This window comes from Rhinolophus hipposideros (assembly GCF_964194185.1).
Source record: "Rhinolophus hipposideros genome assembly, chromosome: X".
Taxonomy (NCBI): domain Eukaryota; kingdom Metazoa; phylum Chordata; class Mammalia; order Chiroptera; family Rhinolophidae; genus Rhinolophus; species Rhinolophus hipposideros.
Window position 1 is genome coordinate 67,583,451 of NC_138046.1, and position 22,674 is coordinate 67,606,124.

Genomic DNA, 22,674 nt, shown 5'->3' on the forward strand with positions numbered 1-22,674 from the left:
TTACCGCCACTGCCGCCATGCACGATTCCACCACGGGACTGCACGTTTCCACTCCACTCCCTTCCTTTCTCCCCTGCTCACCCAATTTGTGTACCTTCAAGTAATTCTCCCACAAGTCTCTTAGCTGTTCTGCGTGATGAGCAAATAGTTTTTTGATGGGTTATAAGTCCCTTTTGTAATAAGATCCGGAGGAGAACTCAGAAAGTGCGCCCCGCTGCCGCCATTCCTATCTCTAATTATCTTTTGATCTCTCCTCTTCTTTGTTCTTTGACCCAGTCGTTGTTTAAAAGTACGTTGTTTATTCTCCACATATTTGTGGTTTGGTGTGCTGTCTTTTTGCAGTTGATATCCAATTTCAAAGCCTTGTGGTGAGAGAATATGCTTGGTATGATCAATCTTAAATTTGTTGAGGGTACTTTTATGTCCCAATATATGGTCTATCCTTGAGAATGTTCCATGTACACTGGAAAAGAATGTATAGTCTTATGTTCTAAGATGAATTCCTCTATCAATGTCAGTTATGTCCATTTCATGTAATGTCTCATTTAGGGCTATATTTCTTTATTTATTTTCTGTTTGGATGATCTATTCATAGCTGTCAATGATGTGTTTAGGTCTCCTATTATAGCAGTGTTTTGGTTAATTTCTCCCTTTAGTTCTGTTAGTAGTTGCTTGGCATATTTCAGTACTTCCTGATTTGGGACATAATTATTGATGACTGTTATGTCCTCTTGTTGTATAGGCCCCTTTATCATTATAGAATGTCCATCTTTGTCTCTTGTTACTTTTTTTAACTTGAAGTCTCTTTCATCAGATATAAGTTTATCTACACCTTATTTTCTCTGGATACCATTTGCTTGGAGTGTCAATTTCCACCCTTTCACTTTGCGTCTATAGTTGTCCTTGTAGCTGAGATGTGTCTCTTGGAGGGAGCATATGGTTGGGTTAGTTTTTTGATCCAATCTGCTACTCTGTGCCTTTTTATTGGTGAATTCAGTCCATTTACATTTAGGGTGATTATTGATATATGAGAATTTCCTATCATTCTATTTTTGGTTTTCTGGTAGTACTGTGTCTCCATTGTTTCTTTGCCTTTTCTTGCTCTCTATTATTTCAGTGTGGTGGTATTCTATGATTTTTCCCTCTGTTTCTTCTTTTATTATGTTATATACTTCAGTACTGGATTATTTTAGAGTGGTTACCATTAAGTTTATGTAAAAGAAAGTTTCATATTTAGAGTATTCCATTTTCTTCAGTGTGATTACTTTCTCCATTTCCATATCCCTGTTAAGGCCTTTATCCCTTTCCCCTCCTTTTTTGTTTTTGTTGTCACAAATTATCCCTCTTTATGCTGATTGAAAAGACTTTTTCAGTGTTTCTTGTAGCGCAGGTTGTGTGTTAGGAAATTCCCTCAGCTTCTGTACATCTGGAAAGGTCTTTATTCTTCCTTTAGATCTAAAGAATCTTTTTGCCAGAATATATATTCTTGGTTCATAATTTCTCTCTTTCAATAGTTTGAATAATTGATTCCACTCCTTCCTGGCTTGTAGAGTTTCTGCTGAAAAATCTGATGATAATGAATCACCTATCTTTGTAGTTACTGTGTTCTTTTCCTTGGGTGACTTGAGGATTCTTTCTTTGTTGTTAATTTTTGACATTTTCCGTACAATGTGCCTTGGAGAATGACTGTTGGGATTGAGGTAATCAGGTGTTCTATTTGCTTCTTAGATTTAAGGATCCAGTTCTTTCCATAAGTTTGGGAAGTTCTTGTCGACTGTTTGAATATACTCTCCGTTCCCTTTCTCCCTTTCTTCTCTTTATGTTATGCCCATCATTTTTATATTGCTCTTTCTGAAGGAGTGTGAAAGTTCTTGTAGAGTTTTTTTTTTTTAATTTCTTTTAAGTTTCAAGTCTCTCTCTTCCATCTGTGTCATTTCCAGATTTCTGTCTTCAATGTCACTGATACTTTCCTCCCTCTCATCAGCTCTATTACTACCTAAACTGGCTATTTCATTCTTCATTTCTTTTATTGAGTTCTTAATTTCCAGACATCCTATTGGGTTCTTTTTAAAGATTCCAATCGCTTTGGTAAAATGTTCATGTGTTCTTTATTGTGTTTCTGAGTTCATTAAACTGCCTGTGTTTTCTTGCATCTTTTTTAGTTTTTTCCAAACTGCAATCTTGAATTCTCTGTCATTTAAGTTGCAGTGTCTTTAAGTTCATTTTTTGGAACGTTTTCATTTTTTTTCTGAGCTGTCTTGTTACCTTCATTATATTTGGCAATTAATGTTATATTATTTCTGTTCCTAGGCATGTACAGGATTGAGTTCTGCAACAAGGTGATAGAATGTGGTCTTTCTTTTGTTTTCCTGTAGGGGTTGGTAAAATGTTTCATTTTCTATCTAACTGTAGCCTTTAGTTCTCTCTCACGCTATAATATTATATTTTCTCTGCACTGTTCCGGCTTCTCACACAATGGGGTGATTTTCTGGAAGGCAGGCTTCTCCTCTGAGTTCGCCTGGGTCACAGGACACCATCTCCTCTTGAGGATGTGGAAAGCTTCTGAAGTTCTGAAGCTCTTCTTGCACCAAATTCAGAGCCTGTGTTTCAGTGGCTCTGTTTACTCCTGCAGGGATACACCCTTATAGTTGGGGACAGGAGTACAGTAGGTTGTGAGATGTGGCCCAGTGTCATTTCTTTTATTTCTGATTTTATTTAATTAGCTTTCTCCCTTTCCCCCCCATGAGTCTGGCTAAAGGTTTATCAATTTTGTTTATCTTTTCAAAGAACCATCTCTTGGTTTTATCAATTTTTGTATTGACTTTTTTAGACTCTGTTTCATTTATTTCTGCTCTGATTTATTATTTCCTTCCTTGTACTTACTTTGGGTTTTGTTTGCTCTTCTTTATCTAGTTCCTTTGGGTGTAAGATTAGATTATTTGAGATTTTTTTTGTTTCTTGAGGTAGGCCTGTATTGCTATAAATTTCACTTGTTTTGCATCTCCACCCCTCCTACCAGTCTCAACGTATTTTGTTTTTTATATCCTTCATTATAAGATTTCTGTTCAGCTTGGCTTCAGATGGTTTTCCAGGCTGATTTATGTATAATTTAGTTGTAATTTTGATGTGTTCACAGGATGGGGAAGCACAGCATTTGTCTACTGTGTACTGCACCATCTTGTATCTCTCCTCCACAATTTATTTTTAACATAGCCGTATTCAAGCTTTTTGTTCTCAGGACTTCCTTACAGAATTAAAATTATTGAGAACCCAAGAAAGCTTTGCTGCATATGGGTTATATCTATCAGTACTTTTTGTATTAAGAATTAAAACAGAATTTAAAAGAAAAATATATTAATTCAGTTAAAATACCAAAAATAACCTGTTGCATGTAAATATAAGTAACATTTTTTTCTAAAAAATATTGAGAAGAGTAGTAGTTCTTTACGTTTTACAAATTTTCCTTAAACTCAGCCAAATAAAAGGCAGCTGGATTCTCCTATTTGCTTCTGCATTTAATCTGTTTTGGTTGAGGCAGATAAAGGAAATCTGACCTCACCAAGATACATAATTGAAAAGGGGAAGACATTTTAGTATTCTCAGATAATGTGGGTATTTTTTGAAAAATGCACCAAAAATCAACAAGTAATAGTTTCCTAAAGGTTAGTTGCAGTGTGGAATCTGAAGCCAATCAGTGAACTTTTTACTTTGTTGCATTAAAATCCATTTGTCTACCTTATACTTTGAATGCATGTTTTTACCTAGGCAAGATTTCATAATGCCAAGAATTAGGCAATTGAAAAATATTGGTAAGTGAGTTATAAAGAATTTTTAAATGTTGAAACATTGTAACACATATACACACATAAATGTGAAAATATATATGCAAAAATGTCTTATGAATTGGGAATCTGTCAAGTTCTCAGTGATGAATAGAATCTCACAATTCCGGATACAAGTTTCCCATCATTCTAATTTTTCCTTGAAAGCTTGACTATTATCACTGGCAAAACACTGATCTTGAAGTGATAGATCCACTTAGTTAATTTATGAGATAATGTGTGCCAAATATCCAGGTATCAATAACCACACTTTAAGAGTCAGCCATTCTTACCAGTAAAAATGCAGTTCCATGAATAAAGAAGTCATCTCAACTCAATTATACAAGTGGCTTTCCTTATGACACCCACAGTATATTGTCATAAAACAAGTGTTTTATGTATACTTTCTGTTTCATCAAAGACAATATGTAAACTTTGAATTTTATCCAAACTTGTGCAATTAGTGGCTTAAATTTAAATAAAATGAATAACTTCTACTACTTCAACGAAAACATTCATAAGTGTAACTGCCATTCTTCCCCCCTGACTGTTGACAGTGAAGAATAAAAGGAATCTGTATACAGTTTGTTGTCACAGCCTTAATTTATGCTATGGCACCAGTAGCTGCTTTTACACATTAACACAATGAAAAACACAATGTATTATTTTGAAAAACATATCTATTATTATATGAAGAGACTTTTGACCTTACAGATCCTCTTACAGATCAGATCAGTTTCTCATAGTCCTCCAGATTTCACTGAACCAAATTTCAAGAATCTCTACTTAATATACAAGTGACACTTTAATAATGAGTAAAGATATAACTGACTTTTGAAAGAAACATGTATTACAGAGAGATCATTCTGAAAAACAATCTATGGAGATATATATATATATATATATATATATATATATATATACACACACACACACATGCATGTGTATGTATACATACATGTATGTATACATACATATACATGCATGTATATGTGTGTATATATACACACATATGTGTATATGTACATATATGTGTGTATATATATATTGTTTTATTAGCTATTTTTCAAAAACAATGTTATTTTCTTTTTACAAAAGTGGAAAATATTCTAAATTATATAAATATTTACTTAAGAGTTTAAATGGGTTTTGAACTTGATTATTAACTGTAGAAAAATAAAACAGCTTTAAAGTAGCAAGAAAAATTGACATAGATGAAACCAAAAGAAAAAAATGTTTTGCGTAATTGATAGATGATTTTGAAAAATGGAAATCATGATAAAATAAGCAGAGACAATCACTAACTTTCCACCCTTAGATCAATGTAGTTTTATTAGTTATACTTTCATTCATGACAGCCATTATAATTTATAAAACTAAGCAAAGTCATAAAACATATTTCTCTATTAGATAACTTTTAAGTAGAAGCAAAAATTTTTGAATCATTACTAAATAATACAAAATAAAGATGTTTTGCATTTTGTTTTTAATATAAAAAATGTGATTTATACAGGCGTAACTTCAGGGACATGTACTCATAATTACACATGTATATGCATAGGTATAATGAACACAGATATTCAAAATTTATGGTGAAATTTTGTCACTTAAATGTAGAAACTCGTCCTTCTTTCAATAGACGTGTTAGTGTTAGATGTTCTTTTGAAAAAGAAATGTTCTTGAAAGAAAGGAGTGAAAAGTTTGGAAAATAGATAAAGAAATAATTCTTTCAGAGAGAGACAACCAAGATGACACAGTAGATAAATGCTGTGCTCACCTTCTCTCACAACCACATCAAAATTACAACTAATCTACACTACAACATTATTGAGAATCACCTAAAATCAAGCTGAATTATAACACCTTTCAACTAAGGATACGCAGAAGAAGCTACCTCCAGACTGGTTGGAGGATCAGAGACATGGAACGGGCTGGTCCCACACCCACATGTGACCATTAAAGATCATGAGGGGTATTTTGACTGTGGGGATCCCCGCCATACCAGACAGGATTGAGAAATCCCAGCCCCACTCCAGCCCAGGTTTCCAGTGCTGGGGAGAGAAGCCCCCATACTTTCCGGTTGTGAAAACCAGTGGATATTGTGACTGAATGAGATGGAGGGCAGCTGCACTCCCAGGCGCTCCTCTTAAAGGGAGCATGCACAGACTTACCCATCAATGAAATCACTGGCTCTGAGCTCCAGCACTGGGGCAGCAGCTGGAAAGGTGGCAGAGACATATGGTAAGGAACTGAATTGTCTGGCTTGCGATAGGGGCTGGAGACTCAGCTTTTTCTTAGACTGGGGAACTGGTAGAAGCCATTGTTTCTTTTTGAGCCCTCCGCCTTTCCCCATGTGTGGACACAGGGGGTCACCATATCTGAGTCTTCATCATTCGTTCACCATACCCTGGTGATTCAAGACCTGGCCCCACCCAACTTTCCAGCACACCCTGGGCACTTTCAGTGGCTCTTTTTGTGCAGACCACCTGCGTTGGCTCAAGCTGCATACTTTCCTAGGGTCTCTGAAACGTTCATGGAACCCAGAAAAGCAGCACCTGACTTGAGCAGGTCCTGTACCTCTGGCTGAGCAGCCCTAAGCCGTCACTAGCAGCAGTTGGCCTTGGTTCGCAGCTTGGCCTCTCAAGGTACTACCAAGCACAGCACAGTCAGCAGCCATCTGTGGATTTCTTTCTGGCTCCTGCCAGGTTGCTCCAGGTGGGGCATGGGCTGTGACTGAACTTGACCTACAGCAGATACCCTCCAAGGTGGTGATGGGGATGGCATTTCCAGTCGCCAGCTTCAAAATGAGCTGGAGCATTAACCAGCCACCTCCAAGTATGACACACCCAAAGGGCAGATTGGACAGGTACCAAAGTCCTGCTGAGGCAGATCCTGCTCCGTAGGATCAGCTCCTGCACAACTCTTCCGCTGTAGTCAAGGCCAGTCCTCACAACAAGTGAGCCCAAGTGTCAGTCCCTCCTATTGATGTGCAATTATCAACCAAGGCTCAACTACAAGAGAAGGGCACACACAACCCACACAAGGGACACGCCTGGAGTGTGTGGCTCAGGTGATCAGAAAGACTGTGCCACGAACCCCACAGCACACCTACGACATAAGGCCACTCTACTAAGACTGGAAGACATAGCAGCCCCACCTAATACATAGAAACAAACACAGGAAAGCAGCCAAAATGGGGAGACAAAGAAACATGTCCCAAAGAAAAGAACAGAACAAAGCTCCGGAAAAGGACTAAGCAAAATGGAGATAAGCAATCTATTAGACACAGAGTTCCAAATATTATTTAAAAGAATGCTCAATGATGTCGGGGAGAACTTCAACAGAGTGACAGGAAACATAAAAATGGAGATGGAAACCATGAGAAAGAATCAGTCAGAAATAAAGTATATAATAACAGAAATGAAGAATATATTACAGGGAATCAACAGTAGATTAGATGAAGCAGAGGATCCATCCAGTAATGTCAAAGATAAGGTAGCAGAAAACACCCAACCAGAACAGCAAAAAATAATTCAAAAAATTAAGGAGAGTTTAAGTGGCCTCCAGCACATTATCAAACTTACCAACATTCACGTTATAGGAGTACCAGAAGTTGACAAGAGAGAGCCAGGAATTGAAAAACTATTTGAAGAAATAATGACAGAAAACTTCCCTAACCTGGTGAAGAAAATAGACATACAAGCCCAGGAAGTGCAGAGTCCCAAACAAGATGAACCCAAAGAGGCCAACACTAAGACACATCGTAATTAAAATGCCAAAGATTAGATACAAAGAGAGAATCTTAAAAGCAGCAAGAGAAAAGCAGTTAGTGACCTACAAGGGAGGCCCCATAAGACTCTCAGCTGATTTCTCAACAGAAACTTTGCAGGCAAGAAGGGAGTGGCAGGAAATATCCCAAGTGATGAAAAGCAATGACATACAACCAAGATTACTCTACCCAGCAAAGCTATCATTTAGAATGGAAGGACAGATAAGAAGCTTCCCAGACAAGAAAAAGCTGAAGGAGTTCACCACCGCCAAACCAGTATTACAAGGAATCTTAGAGGGACTTCTTTAAGATGGGAGGGGAGTTAAGGATGGGTGAAAGGGGAAGGGATTAAGAAGTACAAATTGGTTATTACACAGTTGTCATGGGGATGTAGGGTATAATATAAGGAATATAGTCAATAATATTGTAATAACTAGGTATGGTGCCTGATAGGTACTAGATCTATGAGGGTGATAGATGGGAATGGGGTTGGGGGCAGGGTGAAAAAGATGAAGGTATTAAGAAATGCAAAATGCAAATGCAAATTGGCAGTATGGGGAATATGATCAACAATGTTGTAAAGATCATGTGATGTGCCAGATGGGTACTGGACTTCTCAGGGGGATCGCCTCATAGACGGTGTAGAGGCCTGACCAATGTGCTGTACACCTGAAGCTGAAGTACAATAATATTGAATGTCAACTATCACTAAATAATAGTTATATATAGTCACAGGACATGGAGTACAACATAGGGAAGACAGTCAGTGGTATTGTAACAGCTCTATAAGGCATGAGAGGGGTAGTAGGTTTGGGGTGGTTTATCACTACATGAGGGGTTTAAATGTCTAACTATTATATTGTTTTGTATACCTGAAACTAATAAACATTTTTTTAAAAAAGAAATAATTCTTTCAGGTATTCAAGACAAATGAAATTCATATATGGACTAAGAATAATGCCTCCAAAATAACATTCTCAGTTTTTATGATGCTTTATTTTCTCATCATTAGTAACCCTTGAGTTTTAATAAATTACAGTTCAAAATGAAAACATGTCATCTAAATAAAGTAACATAATAACCCAAAACCATTAGGTATCAGAATAGGTGATAGGAATTCCTCAAGAAAATGTGTATAAGGTAGTTTCTTTGAAGAACATGTCTGCGTGAAATGTTGCAGAAGAAATATGGGTGGGAAATGGCAAATGGTCAGAAAAGTGGAGCAGCTCTCAAGAATATTTCCTATCTCATATTTTCCTATAGTCAATACTGCAGATATTTTTTGTTTGTATTCAAAGTGAAGTGAATCGAAGTAATACATTCATTGGAAACAAAACAAAATTCTGCCTTCAGTTTTTATTTGAAGGAAAATTAGGTTTTGAATTTCACTTTAACATATATTTTATAAAATCAATTCATTTAAGTGCTTCCTAATTTAAAGTCAAGTTTTAGACTTGTAACTACTCCTAACATGCAAGTTTAATATGAAAAATCTATGGGTGTTTAAACAAGGAGTAAGACAATGTAGAACAAGCACTGCACAATGTCATGTATTAAATAGAAATGACAGTCCATGACACTATATGACCAGAGGCCTATCAAGGGAAAAAAGACACCTCCATTTCAAACTAGGGAAACAAAAAAATCACATAATCCTCTAGCCTTCTCCAGAGAGAATGAAACAAACCTGAGACAGCCAAATAACTTTTACCATTTTTCTAGAACATTTTATGCCCTTTCTAAAGGTAAAGTAGACATAACATGTTTCAAAAGTAAAATATAATCAAGACTTTCCAAAATTTGTGTTGAAATCCCTATCACCATTTGCCCAAAAGAACAAAATGTCATTCATCAATCAACTTGACCTGTTGTCAAATATTACCTAGTGTCATATTTTTCTCTTTGGATATCAAGCATTAAGTTATTCTAAATGATAAAACATATAGCTACTTTGCCAATTTGTATTGGTAAAATAAAAAACAAAACAAAATAAGACAAAAAAAACCAACTCTTGGTCTCTGGGAAGTTAGATACTTTTGAAAGCTTCCATATTAATCATTTTAAACTAAAAAGCATTTAAATTAAAATACATTCACATCACTCTAGAATTTTCCTACTGACATAAAATGTTGCATGTAACTTCATAAAATGCATAATTTTGACCATAAAATTACTGAAGTGACAGAAAATGTTTTTAAAAACGATCAGATAACTTCTCTTTCTGGCACTATAGTGAACTAGATATTCTGAATGAACTGCTTCCTTCAAAACAATCAAAACTTCATGAAGTGTAATTTGAATTGTATTGTTTGCCTCATAGAAAGAAAATGAAAAATTTGCCATTCCCCGCCCTTCCCCCAAATACTCCAACAAATTAGTAAATATGCATAACACCATCTGTGTGCTGGATTGTGTTGTCAACTTGGTTAAGCCGAAGGCCTACACTTCTCAAAAGGTCCTTGTCTGTATTTGTATGGGTTAGAGTTGGCCAAAAGAGAAACTTGCATAAGATTTGAAAGGCAGAAATGAAGCAGTGGGCATTATAACAACATGGTTATGGTCTGGCATTATTTTAGTAATAATGTCATAGTTATATATAGTGAAAGACAGATATAGATGTGACTGACAGGTCACAGTCTGCCCTCATTCTCCTCTACTTTTACCCAGTTCTGGCTCTGATCACCAGCCACAACGCCAAACCCACCAATAGATGTTTGGCTGTGGACTCACAGAAGCAGTAACTGTACAGGCACAACAGCTTCCTATAACAAGGACGAAGGGAATGATATCTGATTGGGAGTTAAGTGGAATAAAATGTTGCACCAGAATAGTATGTAGGTCCACAGAGGAACGACCTGGGTAAACATGTTGAATGTTCTTGTAATTTCCAGGAAAATACTCTTATTAGACTTGAATTATACATGGTCAGAATGTCACGGTAACCGCTAAAAGAAAGGAGTGGATTATAGAGGTTCAAAATCAGTAGAGGGGGAAAACTGATGTGAGAATAGTAACCCAAAACTTTAATTAATATTTTAAATGCAAAGATGAAAAATGAATATGGAAAAGAAGAAGGATTTAAAATAAAGAATATAGAATCAACACTAAATATATAAATAACCACCATGAATGCAAATTGATGAATTTCCCATTGAAAATATACAAATTGAGATACTGGATTAAAAAAGAAAATAAGGAAAAATTGCAGCACACATATACAGAGATCCAGGAAGTTCTCTTTATGCCACACAGACAAGGGTAAATTCCACAAGTACCCAGCCAGGGAAGCCTCCTACCCTCCTCTCAGTACCCGCTCCCTGTCGCATCCAGCGAGGAGGGTTGTGGGGAGGGAGAAGGGTGGCACAGGGTTAAGAAAAGACAATAGCCATGAATAGAGTGCAAGACCGCGGAGCCAAGGGGAACAGTCTCAGGGACTGAACCCCGAATTGGGCCAACGGATAGATTTTATTGGTAAACTTCTAAAGAGGTAAAAGACTGTTAATCTCAAGATCTGTGTGTTAGTAGCCTGCTGGCTGTATTTCCAAAAGTTCCCATTGTGTTCCAGCCTGAACTTTGCCTTCACACACGCACATCTCCAAGGAATCCATTGAAGGGGAGGGACCAATATAATTCCATTGGGTCTCAGTTTGCTGAGACTTCCCCTCAAAAAAGCCTTTCCAATATCTCTCCATCGGGCCTCAGTGTGCTGAGGCACTCCCTTGTGAAATCCTGGGAAGAGCTTGGGGGAACAAACAGTTTGGCAGCTGTAAGGCAACAGCCATCCTCCTATTTCCCCCCCTCTGCAGGCCTGAGAACCATTCCTACCACCAGAAAATATCAGATGACTTTGGCCTGGGGAGACTACTTCTGCCCCATCATGCAGCACCAGAAGGAACCAATGGGAGCCTCAGCAGCATGGAAAACCCAAACCAAATGAAAACAAAACAAAAACAAAGCCAACCAAAATAATGCCACCAATGCTTTGAAAATTCAGTTATACTTGGAATGAGAGCCCACAAAAAAATAGTCCAAGATCTGCATGATAAACCTAAACATCTGACTGCTTGGTAAAATAAAAGATTTGCGTAGAACCCATATTCTCCTAACATAAGAACCAAAATGTCCAGTACACAATAAAAAAGTGACCATCATTCCATGAACCAGAAAAATCAAAATTTGAATGAGAAAGTACACTGAACTGACACCAACACTGAGATGGTGAACGCAGTGGAAATCAGATGGAATGAGAGGATGTGAATTTCTCACAAACAAGCCACCGAACCTAGATGGTCTACAACTGAGTTTTATCAAATTTTCAAGAAATAGACTATCCAATATTATGCAAATTATCTCAAATAATTAAAAATAAGAACATTCTAAACTTTATTCCGTGAAGCTAGTACAATATTATTACCAAAACTAAAGACAAAATAATAATGGCCGGTATTAGTCCAATCTCACCCAGGATTATAGATGCAAAACACATTAAAAAAATAGCAACTTAAAAAAGATAATGAACCATGATCAAGATGGGTTATTCCCAGTAATTCAAGGGTTTATTAACATTAAAAGATATATAAATGTCAACCACATTAATAAATATGAGGAGAAAAATGTATGACCATCCCAGCCATGGCATGATAAGCATTTATTAAAATGTAACACTAATTCGTTAAAAACAATACTTGGCAAACTGAAAGAATCTTTGTGAACTTTATAATGGATATTTATCAAAAAGCTACAGTAAACACCATTATGAATTAAAATAAAGTCATCCTTTCTAAAATCAGCAGTAAGATAAACATGTTCACTAACATTCCTTCAATGTTGTATTTTCAATAATAGCTACCAAAGAAAGGCAGGAAACATGTCTTGCTAAAAAAAGATTCTTTACCAAATTGTTGGGAATGATATATAGAATAAAACTCAAATTCCGGAAGCCAGTAACAGTAGGTAATATCAACTATAAAATACCAATACAATAATAATAGAAACCTTAATGTAATAAATATTAACCTAGGGAAAGAAGTATAAAACTTCTTTTGCAAATTCTCTCAAATAGTTGAAAAGAGGAATATTCTGAAATTTATTCAGTGAAGCTAGTACAATATTATTACCAAAACCAAAGACAAAATAATAATGGCCCTATTGCTCGGTTTCCTGGCCATCAATGGTAATGTTGAGTAACATTTCATATGCTTATTTGCCATCTGTGTATCTTCTTTGTTGGTGAGTGTTTTCAGATCTTTTATCTATATTTTAAAATATGGACATACATAAAATTATCAAATTTTAATTAAAATATTATGTACAGGGTAAAACATAAGAATTATGCAATGTTCATGGGTAGGTAGCAAAGCTTGATAAAAAAGAAATTGTCCCCAAATTGGTACACAGACTAGATGTCTTTAAAATCAAAATCTCAACAAGGATTTTTAAGACACTTGAAAAACTGATTCTAAAGTAAGAGAGAAACCATTGTGAATGTACGAGTACTAGCAGTTATCAAGAATTATTTTAAAGCTATAAAGTTTAAAAAATAGTGTCTATCTTTTTTTAAGTCAGATATATTGACTTGTAATTAACATAAAGTAATATTTACCATTTTTAGTTGTATGATTCTCTGAATTTTGACAAAAATGTACAGTCATTCATCCACCATCAAAAACAAGATATAGGAAACTTCTATCACCCTAAAATATTCATTCAGGCCTCAATTTATTTAATCTCCTCCACGTACTCCAAGTTCCTTGTAAACATTTATCTCTTTTCAGCCCTTATGGTATTGCCTTTTATCAAATAACCTACAAAGGGAGTCATGAAGTACATGTACTTTGTTTTAAATTTTAGAATAGTTTGAAATTGACAGAATCATTCTGAAGATAGTACAGAGACTTCATGTATGCCTCACACTCATTCCCCCATTACTAACATTTTACATTAACATAGTACATTTGTCAAGATTAATGAACCAATATTGCATAATATTTTGGGATTCACCCATGATGATGTATGCATGTTTTTCAGTGAGATTTTAGTTTACGGATTGACTAAAATTTGTTTATCCATTCACCTGTTCATTAACATTTGGGTTGTTCTCAGCACTAGACTGTTGTGAATAAAGCTACTATAAACACTATATACTAGTGTTTGTATGGAAATATGTTTTATTTTTCTTAGATAACTACCTAGCAGTGGGATTCTTGTCTCATATGATGTGTTTTTAACTTTATGGGAAACTGACAAAAGGTTTTCCTACTTTCCATCCATACTAGCAATGTATGAGAGAACAAGTTGCTCTTTATTGTAGCCAGGAAATATTTACAGATTTTTTGACACTTAATAATTTTTAAATTTTAGAATAGTTTGAAATTGACAGAATCATTCTGAAGATAGTACAGAGACTTCATGTATGCCTCACACTCATTCCCCCATTACTAACATTTTACATTAACATAGTACATTTGTCAAGATTAATGAACCAATATTGATACATTATTATAACTAAAGTCCGTGTTATTCAAATTTCCTCAGTTTTTACCTAATGTCCTTTTCCTTTTCAGTAACCCATCAGGATACCAATTACATTTAGTCGTCATGTCTCCTTAGGTTTCTATAGACTGTGACACTCTCAGACTTTCCTTGTTTTTGATGACCTTGACAGGTTTGAGAAATACTGGACAAACATTTTGTAAAATAACCTTGAATTTTAGTTTAACATTATCCTTATGGTAAGACAGTATTTATAAATTTGGGGAGGAAGACAGGATAGGTAAAGTACAATTTTAATCACATAACAAGGGCAAATGTTATTAACAGTATGATCATTGATTATGCCAACCTGATCACTTGACTAAGGTAAAGTTCGTCAGGTTATTTCACTGTCAAATTACTCTTTTCCTTTCTATCAGTACTGTACTCCTTGGAAAAAAGTCACTATGTACAGCCAACAATTGGAGGACTGGGAGGATGGAGAGTACATTCCATTGGCGTGAGAGGGGTGTACTCTACATAAATCACTGGGAATTCTCTATGGGAATTTTTTCTATTCTCCAAATTCATTTATTTATTAAATTATTTATTTATGTCACTATGGATTCATGGGGATTTATTTTGTAATCTGGATGGTAATCCAATGCTGCTTCATTTTAGTGTTCAAATTTAAAGTTCTTCCAGTTTTGGCCATTGGGAGCTCTTATAAGTGGTTCCTGTGTACATTTGACATATTCGTATGACAGGCATTGTTGTTTGGGTTTTTTTTTTTTAACCTTCCTTATTTCCTGGCAGTACAAGATGCTCCAGGACCATCTTGTGTATTTCTTGCTCCATTCTGAGCATCAGCAATTACTTGAAGGTCCTCTGGTTCCTTTTATTGGAGAATGGTATTAGAAACCAAGATATGGGTGCTAGAAGTGCTCATTTTTACCGAAGTGGTGTTGTTTCTAGGACCTATCAATGGATAGCATAGAAAATAATATGTGAGGATACTAATTCATGTATATATACACATTTGTAAATATTTGCATATGTAAACACTATTAAGCTAACTGTGAATTCATACTGATGTCTCCAACTCTAACCTGGTACCACACAGATTATACTAGCCTCTCCACCTCCATGCCTTAATCTTCTCCTCCAACAGGTTTCCTGACCTGACTCTCATTATCCACCGTCTCTTTACTTATTTGATCAATTCCCGTATACATGTACTGTGGTTGCAAATTGTTAACCCATACCCTGGTGGGAAATAACTTTACCATCTGGAATAGAGTGCTTATATACAGTTCCTTTAGTCTTTAGTTTTACAAGCTGCCATTTATTTCCAAAATTACTTAGGTCAGTTCAGCAGCGTTTACCCTCACTCCCTCAGTGAAGTTATGTCAAGCATTTCTAATACAATTAGATTCTTCGGGCACAGTCTACATTCCATCTTGTGGTAATAGAAGCTCCTAAGTTTTTATTTTATTTTACTATTTTATTTTATTTTTACTGTGCATATGTTAAGGTTCATTCTTTGTGCTGTAAGATAGTATAAGTTTTGTCACATGCATCACGTCATGTACCCACTACTACAGTATCATACAGAATAGTTCCACCACCTTAAAAAAATCCCCTATACTTCACCTATTCAACCTTCTCCCTCTCCAAAATCTGAAGAACCACTGAACTGTTTTCAATCTCTATACTTTTTGAATTTTCAGAATAACATATAAATGTTATAATACATTATTCAGTCTTTGCAGAGGGGCTCCTTTCACTTTGCAATGTACATTTAAGATTTTTCTATGCCGTTGCATAGATTGATAGTTCATCCCTTTTTCTTGCTAAAAGTATTCCATTGTATGGATGGACCATTTTATTTATACACTCACATATTGAAAGGCATCTTGATTCCAAATTTTGGTGATTATTAAAATTCTCTTGTAAAAATTTTTGAGCATTCATTCATTTTCAAATAAATTGGATAAATACTTAGAGGTGTGATTACTGGATTATATTCCAAGATTGTTCAGTTTTATAAGAAATTAAAAACTGTCATTCTAAGTAGCTGCACAATTTTGCATTCTCTCCAGCAGTGAATGAAAGTCCCTATTGCTCTGTTTCCTGGCCATCTATGGTAACGTTGAGTAACATTTCGTATGCTTATTTGCCATCTGTGTACCTTCTTTGATGGTGAGTGTTTTCAGATCTTTTGTCCATATTTTAAAATTTGTAAGTTTCTTTTCATAAGTTTTAAGGATTTTTGACATATTCTAGCTATGAGTCCTTCATCATATATACAATTTACAAATAGTTTCTTCCAATCTGTGGCTTATCTTTTCATTCTCTTAATAGTGAATTTCAGGGGCCGGCCCATTGGCTCATGCGGTTAGAGCTCCATGCTCCTAACTCCGAAGGCTGCCGGTTCGATTCCCACATGGGCCAGTGGGCTCTCAACCACAAGGTTGCCAGTTCAATTCCTTGAGTCCCACAAGGGATGGTGGGAAGCGCCCCCTGCAACTAAGATTGAACACGGTACCATAAGCTGAGCTGCCGCTGAGCTCCCGGATGGCTCAGTTGGTTGGAGTGCATCCTCTCAACCACAAGGTTGCCGGTTCAACTCCCGCAAGGGATGGTGGGCTGCAGCCCCCTGCCACTAGCAATGGCAACTAGACCTGGAGCTGAGCTGCGCCCTCCACAACTAACACTGAAAAGACAACAACTTGAAGCTGAATGGCACCCTCCACAACTAAGATTGAAAGGACAACAACTTGATTTGGAAAAAAGTCCTGGAAGTACACACTGTTCCCCAATAAAGTCCTGTTCCCTTTCCCCAATAAAATCTTAAACACACACACACACACACACAACAAAAATAGTGAATTTCAGAGAGCAATAGATTTTAATTTTAATAAAGACCAATTTATAAAATTTTTTTTTCATAAATTGCCCATTTGATCCTCTGTATAAAATTTCATCACTAATCCCAAAGTCTCACAGATTTTATTTTTCATCTAGAGATTTTAAAATTTTGCATTTAACATTTAGATTTATCATCCCTTTTACATTTCTTTTGGTAAAATGTGTGGTTTTGTCTTTGTTCTTTTTTCTTTACTTTTTCTTTTTAATTGGCTTATGAATGCCAAATACTTTCAGCACCAGTTGTTCAAAACACTATTCTTCATTTGCCCTTGCATTCTTTCAAAGAGCAATTGAATACATTTGTATGAATCTATCTCTGATCTCTGTAAACTACTTGCATTCATCATTTCTCTTTGCTCATATCATGTTATTTTAATTATTGTAACTTTACAGTAAAATTTAAAATTGATTAATGTGAGTCCTCTCGTATAGTTTTGCAAAAATGCCTTAGCTGTTCCAGATCCCTTGCTTTTCCACATAAATTTAAGAATAACTTTGTCTATAAATACAAGCACAAAAACTTTCAAGGATTTTGAGTTGAATTGTGTTCAATCTATAGAACAAGAATTTACATCTAGGGGTGACCGGTTAGCTCAGTTGGTTAGAGCTTGGTGCTCTTAACGAGGTTGCCAGTTCGGTCCCCACATGGGCCACTGTGAGCTGTGCCCTCCACAACTAGATTAAAACAAGTACTTGACTTGGAGCTGATGGGTCCTGGAAAAACACACTTAAAAAAGAAAAAAAGAAAAATTTACATCTAAATAATATTGAGACTCTCTCTCTCTAAATATATATATACATACACAGAGATAGACAGAGAGAGAGAGAGAGAGAGAGAGAGAGAGAGAGAGAGAGAGAGAGAGAAAGAGAGAGAAGGTGCCAGAAACTGTATACAAATTTTAAGAAAGGAAAAAACTGTATTAATTGTAATATTCAATACATACTGATAACAACAGATGAATACAAGTCATGTTTGACTTCTGCAATTACAAGAGGTTCTCAAAGTGGTTGCCATCAGAGTCCAGACACTTCTGATTATGGTGAACTACTGCTTGAGCATAGATAACATCTCTTAAAATGTGTATACATTTTTGACACCGTGTGTATGTGTGTGTGTGTTCTAAATTTTATTGGTGATACATAGGAAAGCAATTAACTTTTTTTTATATTGACATTGTGTTCAGCATCTTGTCATACTTATTAATTCAAAGAGAATTTTTAAACATTTCTTGGGAGTTTTTGACAATCATTTCTGTGGCAAATTAGGACATTATTTTTTGTCTTGTCTAATAGCTAGAACTTCCAGTGTCATGTTAAATAAGAAGAGTGAAGGTAGACATCCTTTTCTTGTTCCCAATATTAGAGTAATAGTGTTTATTCTTTCACTCTCTCTTCTCTCACTCACGTGAGCTGTACTTTTTTTGTATGTATCTTTTATTAGATTAAGCAATTTCCTTTATTAGGTGTCTTTTAATTTTTTTATGAAATGCCAGATATTTTTGTATAGAAATGTAGTAATTGTGGTAAGATTCACTTAATCCTGGAAATAGGTATTCCTCTTGTTTTGTCAGGCCATTGTTGTGGGTTTTTAGGTAACCTAGTCAGGTATTAAGTTGCATTTGTCTTTTGTTGCTATCCATGAACCACAGTTTTCAATTCTTCCAGGAATCATATGTCTTTTTCTTGTTTTTAATGAGGGTGCTAAGACCTGGAGAGTTTTTCTCCAGTGTTAATGCTGTGCAATCATCTTTTGGTGGTGACTATATGCCTGTGCCACAGAAGATTATCTATCCACATTCTTGTTCATCCTTCAATGGTCGAATAATATTGCTTGTTACTCAAGCTAGACTTGTGTTGGGAGTAAGGATAGTTTTCTCTATGATACTGGTCTCGCCTCAGTCTTAGGCTGACCCTCTTTTCCTTAGATTGGGGATAGAGCTTTCTCAGTGTTTCTGTCTTTCTTTCTGGGGCAGCTAAGCTTTGCCTTGCATCTGTGTTTGGTCTTTCACAGGAGTTTCATTTCCCATTTCCTAATGCTAGCAGACCTCTATTTGGCCTTGGTATAAGATTTGCAACCCAAGATAGTTTTTTGTCCTGCTCCCAAAGTTCAAAAGTCTTTCTTCTACCTGTACCCCAATGATAATGCCTCTATTTCTTTGTATTGGGCATGATAGTTGTTTCCCTTGTCCTCCTATTCCTACCCCTTACAATGCACTGTAAGGATTGTGCTTCATAGAGAAACAGCGCTTTGAGAAGTCTTGGTGTTTCATGTTGATTCTTCTACAACCTCTTTTGACCGGTCAAATGCAGACTCTTTCTCATGAAAACTTACTGGATTTCCATCAGAAAGCGTTTATGCAAGACAATTAGCTCCCTTTGTGTCTGGGATATTCAGCTATTCTTGTCTACCCTTTTGCCCACACGTGGAATGTAACAGTTTATTAAATAATTAAGCCAATTTATTTTTACTTGTCATACCCGTAGCCAGTGGTTCTTAATCCCATGCTCTTCCAAAAGTGAGATAGTTCATGTTCCCATTATTTGTTGGGGGCTTTGTCTTTTTTTGGATTTCAAATTTCTTGCATAACTTTTTATTTTATCCTGTAATCTCTTGTCAGGGTGCTAATGATGTTATTTGTACCTTTCTAAAGCCTAATGTGCCTCTTTTCTCCTCACGTTTGCCTTGCTGTATTCACTTTTGAGCAGTCTTAAATCTATATTATAAATCAATGTGATAGTAGTACAAAGATACACAAATAGCCCCATGAGAGAGAATAAAGAGTTCAAGAAAAAACCATGCATACATGAAAATTGGTAAATGAAAGAAAAAGATGGCAGATTACTGGCAAAGGTTGTATTATCCTTTCAATGATTATGGGACAATTGCTTTTCCATATGAAACAAAAATGGAAGAGGTTTTCTGCATTATTTCATACACAAATCCATTTTAATATTTGAAAGACTTGAAATATGAAAATTAAATATGTATATATAAAAAATTAATATATACAAATAAAAGAATATTGTTTTGTGCTCGAAGCACTAAAAGAAGGCACAAAAAGATTTAACCATAAAACACTGATAAATTCAAATTTATTAAAATAATGCCTCATTGATATTTGTAGATAAATACATAACTTAATGGAAATTTAGTAAACTTATGCTTTTTAAAATATTTTAGAGCAACAATTATAATAACAAATACATTCCACTAAACAGTGACCTTGAACAGTAAATCAGTGAGTGGTTATCATGTAAATTTGCATGTTAATGACAGGAAAGGGGAAGGAGAGTGGGGACAGAATTTGGAGGAGAATATCTGTTCCATGGGCACAAGTCCTATGAATGGAATTGCATGCTTGTAACTGCATTAAATGCATGTGTTTCAAATAAAAATGATGAGAGGTAGGGTTTCAGAAATATTGGAGCAAGGAATTGGTAAATCAGCTCCTCCACAAAATTAGTGACTACACTGGAAAACAATTGCAAAAATCCACTTTTTTTTTTTCCTTTTTAGATCTCTGGAAATTAACATGATTTACAAAAATCTAAGGAGACTCTATTGAATTATATTATTAATTAATTAATTAATATCCTATTTTCTACCAATAGGGCCATCTGTGATGAGATAAAAGGGTTTTTCAAAATTGCCACTTTAGAGTTAATTTTTATAATTATATCACTGCTATCTTTTTTTTTTTTTTATTTTTTTATTTTTTTATTTTTTTTTTTAATTAATTTTATTGGGGTGACAATTGTTAGTAAATTTACATAGATTTCAGGTGTACAATTCTGTATTACATCGTCTATAAATCCCATTGTGTGTTCACCACCCAGAGTCAGTTCTCCTTCCATCACCATATATTTGATCCCCTTTACCCTCATCACCCACCCCCCACCCCCTTACCCTCTGGTAACCACTAAATTATTGTCTGTGTCTATGAGTTTTTGTTTCTCATTTGTTTGTCTTGTTCTTTTTGGTTTATATACCACATATCAGTGAAATCATAGGGTTCTCTGCTTTTTCTGTCTGACTTGTTTCACTTAGCATTATTCTCTCGAGATCCATCCACGTTGTCACAAATGTTCCTATATCATCTTTCCTTAACGCCGAATAGTATTCCATTGTGTATATGTACCACAACTTCTTTATCCATTCACCTATCGAAGGACATTTTGGTTGTTTCCATGTCTTGGCCACCGTAAACAAAGCTGCAATGAACATTGGAGTACACGTGTCTCTATAGAGAGATGCTTTTATATTTTTGGGGTAGATACCCAGGAGAGCGATTGCTGGGTCATATGGTAATTCTATTCGTAATTTCTTGAGGAACCTCCACACTGCCTTCCATAGCGGCTGCACCAGTCTGCATTCCCACCAACAGTGTATGAGAGTTCCTTTTTCTCCACAGCCTCTCCAACACTTGTTACTATTTGTTTTGTTGATGAAAGCCATTCTGACTGGGGTGAGGTGATATCTCATTGTGGTTTTCATTTGCATTTCTCTGATGATTAGCGATGTTGAGCATTTTTTCATATGTCTATTTGCCATTTGTATATCCTCTTTGGAGAAATGTCTCTTCAGGTCCTTTGTCCATTTTTCAATTGGGTTGTTTGTTTTTTTGTTGTTGAGTTTCATGAGTTCCTTGTATATTTTGGATATTAGCCCCTTATCAGAGGAACTGTTTGCGAAAATCTTCTCCCATTCAGTTGGTTGCCTCATTATTTTGTCAATAGTTTCTTTTGCTGTGCAGAAGCTTTTCAGTTTCATATAATCCCATTTGTTTATTTTAGTTTTTACTTCCATTGCCTTTGGAGTCAAATTCATAAAATGCTCTTTGAACCCAAGGTCCATAAGTTTAGTACCTATGTTTTCTTCAATGCAGTTTATTGTGTCAGGTCTTATGCTTAAGTCTTTGATCCATTTTGAATTAATTTTGGTACATGGTGACAGATAGCAGTCCAGTTTCATTCTTTTGCACGTAGCTATCCAATTCTGCCAGCACCATTTATTGAAGAGGCTGTCTTTCCTCCATCGTATGTTTTTAGCTTCTTTGTCAAAAATTATCTGTCCATATTTATATGGTTTTATTTCTGGGTTCTCAATTCTATTCCATTGGTCTATGTGTCTGTTTTTCCGCCAATACCAAGCTGTTTTGATTATTGTAGCCCTGTAGTACAAGGAAAAATCAGGGAGTGTAATACCTCCAGTATTGTTCTTTTTTTTTAATATTGCTTTGGCTATTCGGGGTCTTTTGTGGTTCCAAACAAATCTGATGATTTTTTGTTCTATTTCTTTAAAAAATGCCATTGGGATTTTAATGGGGATTGCATTAAATCTGTATATGGCTTTGGGTAATATGGCCATTTTAACTATGTTGATTCTTCCAATCCATGAGCACGGAATGTCTTTCCATTTCTTTGTGTCTTCTTCAATTTCTTTCAAAAATGTCTTATAGTTTTCAGCATATAAATCCTTCACATCCTTGGTTAAGTTTATTCCTAGGTATTTTATTCTTTTTGCTGCAATTGCAAAAGGAATTGTTTTTTCTATCTCTTTTTCTGAGATTTCATTGTTGGTATATAGGAAAGCAATGGACTTTTGTACGTTGATTTTGTAGCCAGCAACTTTACTATATTCATTGATTGTTTCTAATAGCTTTTTGGTGGAGTCTTTAGGGT